Below are 7,489 nucleotides of genomic sequence, written 5' to 3' on the forward strand. Positions count from 1 at the left end.
TATTGCATACTAGATGTACTCTGCTTCTCAACCCTCTTGCAAACCCTGGGAGCCATCCTGGTTCTCCTGTTAAATAAGAGGTTGAAGGATATTGCTTGTGCTGAGGAGTTTTGAAGAGGCATGTGGTATTGTGAAGTTGATAAATGGATCTATGGATCTGACTCAAAGACCACTTCAGTTAATACAAGGGATAATGGTATGCAGATGGGTGATAAAGTCTTTTGGACAGAATCTGAAAGACTTTACTTACTTTCCTAGTGGACTGACTGAAGTATTTCAAGAACAGGTAGGATAATCTGACAATTACACTTGTTTTTACTTTAGTGGTGATAGTCTTCGGGGATGGCTCCACAGTTCCATCATTGATTTATATTCAGGTAATTTAAAAACAGTAGTCCAGATGCTCAGTGAGGGAAAATTGGCTATAGCTCCACTTGGAAAAAGTTTGCCTTATTTATCTTATTTATTTATTTATTTATTTGGCCTCAACTGTTCAAATCAGTCTGTATTTATGTGGATGAATTGATGCAATTTTATTTGGGAGTATTTCTGAGTTTTATAACAGTCTCAAAAAAAGTTTCGGGTTTATATGTCATCTTTTATTGAAAAAAAAATTATTAATCAATAGAGTTGGGTTTGGTTTTGTTTTTACCAAACACTGGTATATAACACATACTTAGGCCTTTATATCATAGGCCAACAACCACTGAAGTCAAATTTAGGGGGAGGATTTCCTTTAGGGGGAGGATTTCCTTTAGTCACTGAATCATACCTATACTTTTTGTTAACTTGAGTCAAATCACCTTTAGTTCTCCATCTCTTTATTTTACTATCACAGACTACACGAAGAAAAGGCTAGGCTTATTCACAGGCACCAAGGCACAAGAAGGTTCGATCAAACAGTGAACTAAAATGGCAAGCACAAAGTTTCTGTAACAAAGACTCAAAAGCCTGCTCAGGGAAAACACCATCCCTGCATCTTAGCTGAGTACAAGAGTTTCCCAAACAGCAAGATACTGGCTTTAAGTAAAAGGTCAGATCAGCTGAAACTTAAAAATTAGTGTCATGCTATTTGGCCCAAAGCCTGGACAACTGAACAAAATGAAGGAACCTAGATTAGCTTCCAGGTTAGCTGGCTGAGTGTTGTAGGGACTCTGCCTCTGTGGATATTGCTTCAGAAAATGTCAATTATTTTTCATAGCAACCACAGCCTGTAGGTGCAAGAACAGGATAAAAGGGAGGAAAAAGAAAGAAATATTTACAGTTGATCTTTCTTTCACCTAGCTCTCACACAGAGAAGTGATTCATTTTTACCAATAGGGAAACTAAAGGCATCCTTTTCATGAGTCAGATTCTTTTTTTCTTGTGGATTTATCTGTTTTCAATGTTTTGTTTCTTGATTTTGCTTTTAATTCCCTGTGACAGAGATAAGCTTAGCAGTAAAAAGATGACCACCAAATGGGTTTTCTCCTCATCCTATCTTTTGTAGTATTTTTGAACTAAGTTGCCGTTCAGGACTTCTTGTCGCTAATAACAGTCTGGAGTGAGCGGTTCAGGTCAGTCTTAGACTTAAGTGCCTGAAGTTATGGAAGCTAACAAATACACATCTTTTTCGTCTTTGGCCAAGAGATACAAAACCTCATCAAAGCAGGTCATATTCTATAGACAGACAAGTAGATTAAGGACTTACCTTTAGTCCTTACAGTTTGAAGATCTTGATCAGCTTTTCTGAAAAAACAACCCAACCAAACCTCAACAAATTTTATACATACAAACTTAAATTTCACAATTTAGCCCTGATGTAACTCATCTGGGCCTCCCAAATTACACCAGAAATTAATCAGCCTTACAGAGGTAAGGCTGAAAGGGCTTAGAAGTATTCACTGACTTTGCATGCTTCTGTTTACGGTTGTCTGGCTTTAAACACTTACCAGCAGGTGTCTAAATTAGGCTACCTAAAAAAAGAAGAACCCAAAATGTGGGGGACTTTTTAGAAAAGATTTCCCCCAGTGACTTGTTCAAGGATTTTGAGTGACCTAGTGCTCAATTCAGAAAAGATAACCAAGGACCTAATCCAAAATGGACTGAAGGACACGGTTGGTTTGTATGACTTTCACATCTCTGGAAGTGGCAATCACAACGTACGCCAGATTGTGTAGTATAATGCATATGTTACAGGGTTCTAAGGCAGAGAGGTGTTCATTTTCATACTGAAACTATATATTGCTTTTCTATGCACCTGGCTAGATACTTGGTATACAGACCTTGCCTTCTCTAAAAAGGAGAAGGAAAAAAAAAGTAAGTGAAGGCTGGTTTTAATCCAGTTCCCTCATGATCTATGCTACAGTCCTGAAACTAAGGGAAAAACAATCTTTAATCTTTCTCAGCTAGTCAAGGAGTTCCCAGGAAACCTACTATAATCATTTTGACTGGTATTTAGAAAGTACGCCTAGATTTTTTGAGTTTTCTTGGACTTTCTGGAACTAAAAACAAGTCTGGAAAATCAGTGTGACTTGGATACCAGCCATTCAAGTATTCCGATGCCAGACTTCTGCCTCAGTTTTCATCTCCCTCAAAGACTTATCGCATAAGATTTAGAAACTCAAAACATCTTAAACTTTTTTTATATTTACAGCTTTATTAAAATCCTCAGCTTCCCTTCACTGGCTAACGGGGCTTAAAAACTCCTGTTGTCTCAACTTCTTCAAGATTTTATCAAAGATTGAATTACTTTTCTTAATAAAAGAAAGGCTGTATTTGTTGGGGTTTTTTTAAAGTTACCACCAGGAGAGTCAGATAATGAAAATAAAAGATTTTCAAAATACAGACAGAAAGACAGTTTTGGAAAGTTAGACTAACCACCTGACAGTGGCAGAGTGCAAAGAGAGGTGAGAAAGGAGGTCAAATATACATCAGTTAAATACAGCTGTGAGAAAGTATGTGTGGAGAAGAGACGACTTAAGAAAACACAGGGAAATATAAAAGTCTGTAAGACAGTGAGAAGAGACTGTTGAGTTCCCATCCTTCCCCAGCTATCTCTTTGAAAAAAACAGGACAGTATTGGCCTGCTTTTTAGTAAAGGAGATTGGGGCAGATTGACAGGTTTTCTGATTCTTTTCCACAAAGGTTTAAGTAGAGGAAGAAAATTCAAGGACCTTGGTTATTACATGTATTTAACTAAGCACAGAATTCGGCCTAACATTTATCTCTGTAAGAGATTTTTTTTTTTTCTTTTCATGAAATCTTTACTCAAACAAGATAATACCTGATTTACAACCACAGGGTGAAATCCAGTACCTACACACAGGATGGGTAGAAGAGCACTGACGTCCTCATTCCTGGGTGGGGACCTGAGCTACAGGGCAATTGAAGATTAGGTACAAAAGGGACACAGCTGAGCATCTCTGCACTTAATTCCTACTCTACATCTACATTAGCAAGTAGAGCAGCTCAACAGGCATGGATTTGCTGCATACCATGGTTGATGTTGAGGACCCCGTGTCCACCTCCTGAGCATTTCAGTTTTTAACTATGAGTAGCTATGGACTGGCACCTCAAAAGTGTGACCATAATCTAGAGTGAGGACATTGCCGGTCCCCTCACCTGGGACCCAACCGGGTGGGCTGGCAGCAGGTGACCCTACCAGCCAAGCCCCGTCCCCAGCAGGAGGTAGGTAGAGAAGTGCCAAGGCTTTTTGGCCAGGCAAGCTCAGGCACGAGCCAGGCACTGAGCTGTTCAGTCATGTCCATGCTGAGGCATTTCTTGCACAGGCAGAGAGAAACAAAAACTTAGGGGCCTGAGGAATTTCAGGCCACGACCAGCAGTTGTTTCAGGACTGTGGTTTTTGCTGCCTAAGTAACGTTTTAGGGACCTGTATAGCACTTTAAGTAATTTGCCTGAAGCCACCATAGCCATTTGTGGCAAAACAGGAAAATACACTTTCATCCCCAGAGGCTCTGGCTAACACCATAACCGCACCAGCGTCCTTCCTCTTTTCTCCTTCCTCCTGGCTGGTCAGAATCAGCTTAAATTCACATAACAGGAACATATTTTGATCACAGAGAGATAGGGCCTTGAGAGGCATTGCAAGACAGCTCTTCCTGAAAGGGAGACACTTCGATCACAAAAGAAAAGTCCACGTGGCACGTAACAAGCTGAACAGAGCCCACAGTGGTCCATCAAGTATGAAATGGTTGTGGCAGTATGAAATGAGAGAGAGGTGTGGAGATACAAGAGTAAAGGAGGTGAGGAGGTAAAAGGAAAAGCTAAGAAAGATACGTATTTATTCAAAAGAAAATAAAATTTCTAGCTATCATCCTATTCCACTCAATGGCAAAATTTCCACCAACTTCAACAAGACAACCGGCTGACAAGCCACATGCATGACTGAAGAAAGTGGGCCACAGATGAGCAACTTAGAACTGTCATTCTCTGTGAGATGCCAACATTTACCTTCATTAAAAATCAGCAGGAAAATTTAAATATTAGATTTTTTCTTCTAATTGAAACATTCCGTGACTATTTGTTTTGATAAGTCACAGCATTTATTTTAGGCCTTGAGGTTTTCGCTAATGCTACAATAGAAAAAGGTACAATAGGAAGTATGGAATGCCCTGCATATTTAGTACATCAATATATTGAAGATGAAAATTGAAATGATAGACCATTTTGGTAATTTCTTTCAAAAGTATTACAAAAATCAGTACATTCACACAAAATCATTTTATTTAACTGAACAAGCACTTCAGGATTTCCACCCAACTTTCTGTTCATTACATTTTACTGACTGTACTTGCATGAACAAGAATTTTAATCTCAAAACATAAAGCTTGAATTTTCAAAACTCAGGCAAGTTACCATGCTCAAAATCTTGCTTCTCTTTATGGAGCCTTGCCAGTTAGTTTTAATGAAACTTTGATAGCACCTATTACCTTTCACAAGTTTTGGATCAGGCTTCTGGTGAAAAATCTTTAATTATATCTTTCATCACAGTAGAAGTCTAAAGAGATGGAAATTAATCAAAAATAATTAATAGATATTTTTCTCAAAGCTTGTTCTAACCTGTTGTTTAGTTCACTTCAGTCAAATATTTCATTTGTAATACTTTATTTATTGGGTGTTAAAATGGTGAAAAACAATAATAATTAAAATCAATGGAATATTTCTCTCTGTATTTATAATAAGCTCTTCAACAATTTTCACATTTTCTAATTACAGTGCATGAGGAACATGCTGTGTATTTTCATTTCAAATGCAGAAGTAGCAATGTATACACATGAATTGCTACCGAATATTCTGATGTATATGTTTTCTTGTGGTATGTTTGAGAATTAATACAAGGTCTCATTGAATTATTCATCTCCTATTCTGTCCTTTATACTAATAGATCATGAAAAAAAAAAAAAGACAGTATCTCACAAAAATGATATGGAATAAGATGTGGCTCTGTTTTTTTCTGACTATCTAGGGTTTTTTACCAGGCTCCCAGAGTCTGAGCTCCTACAGGAGGGGAAAAATGTCTCAGCTCTCATCCCAGGCAGTTGGGTGAGTGTACAGGGGAGAGGACTACTGTTGGTTTATGGCTCTACCGTTAGGATGGGAATGAGCGGGGTAAGAGGAATGAAAACAAGAGACGAGAAGGATGTCTGATCTCATATGCACCCCATGAAAACTGAGAAGAGAATGGCACCGATTAATGCCAGGTAAGAAGAAATTGCATTTCCAAATTTGGGGCAAAGAGTCAAAATATTCAGACTTGCTTTATAAAACAAATTCTGAAAGGTTTCTGGGTAAATATCAAAACAACTGTGTTGAAACACTAAATATTGGAATGATTCTGCTACGTGACATCAGTTTAGCAATATAAAGTGTTATCATTCTTTCTAATGTTAAACAGAATACAGACATCATATTAGCACTATCCTAAAGGTTTAAAAGAAATAAAAATATGCATCAAATAAAAACTAAGTAGCACAAGAAAACTGAAATAACATATAGAATCTGATATTGCCAGTAAGATGCAAACTATTTAAAAATAAATAAAATATTATAAATTACTTGTATTTCAACAGCTGAGTAACATTTTCTGATAATTTTCCAATATTTTGAAGGAATCTGATAATGAAGATCATAGGGAGATGAGACTTTTGGGTTATGCTTGTCCTTTTGTCATTTTGGTTTTTGGACAATAAAATGTGCAACTGAAGATACTAGTATGTAGTTCTTTGTGTATAATGGAGATAGGATATAATAGGATACAGTTTTAAAGATCTTTTCCCCTGTGAATCATCTTTATTCTAAAATAATATAAAACAAATACCCATCCCAATTACAGTCAGCACTTCCCTACTGAAATGCAACAGCATGTAACATGGTTTTTACATTAAGAGCAAAGCAAGCTTTCTTGAGAAATGAGGGAGAAAGTATTCAGCAGAAGACCAAGCCACAGCAAACAGCTTAAGCTGGCCCCTGCTCTGCTAAATGTTTCCTTACAAAGGGCTGCCAGTGTCCCTCCAGAGCCCCACTGCCAGTGATGCTATGCAAGCTGATACGGTTTCATCCATGTGCCATAACCTTCAGCGTCTTAACTCCTGTTGCCTCACTGTGGCTTGAAAGCAGGAGAAAAAGGACACCAGGTGGGAAATTACTTACAATCATTCTGCTACATTTTATGAGATTAAATGAGGGGATTTCCCATCAAGGTGAAGGAGAAAGCACACCTGTAAAGACTGAGCATCAGCAATAATTTGGCATAGCCTCCTTCCTGCTCTGAAACCTGCTGGAACATTTTTCACTTTTTTCAAATTCTCTTTTGTGTTACAGCTGAAAACAATATACAATTTTAAAAGCTGCAAAGCTGTACTTTCCCACCTGCTCACGTCTTAACATGACTGAACTATTTTTGGTTTAGAAAAACTGAAGAACTGCTTTTATACGTTCCTACATCTTTACCTTCCAGTCTTTCTCTATGATTTATTTTCCCTCACTCTGTCTTTCTCTCCCATGTGTCATTGTGTTGAAGCTCTTTAAAAACTGCCACACCCTCCATACTTCACCACTGGGACAGCCTGGACTTTTCTCATGTTTGGATCACTCACTTGGATGTTACTCTGCTGATAGAAGCCTGGAGTGCAGAAGGAAGATAAAACCCATTTCTCCTATATGAAATAACGGTTGGACAAGAGTTGACCAAAATATGTTCTGAAAGGGCCTGATCTAATATCCCCTGCAATCAATGGAAGGCCTTTAACTGACTTCAGCAGGTCTCAGATAAGGACCCACATTAATATTATTACCATTATCATTTGTAACGGAGGCTCTGAGCACTGCTGTACAGTATGTTTTGCAAGAATAACAAATATGGGATGGTATGTTTCTCTCTGCTGCTTTAAAAGACCATTAATTTAATGCAAATTTTTACTTCCATTGTTTTCTTTGCTGCTTTTATGTATCAGATGTTCCCTTGTTAGAGGTCCTCCATGTGTTTTGA

The sequence above is a fragment of the Athene noctua genome, chromosome 1 (genome assembly GCF_965140245.1).
Source record: "Athene noctua chromosome 1, bAthNoc1.hap1.1, whole genome shotgun sequence".
NCBI lineage: Eukaryota > Metazoa > Chordata > Aves > Strigiformes > Strigidae > Athene > Athene noctua.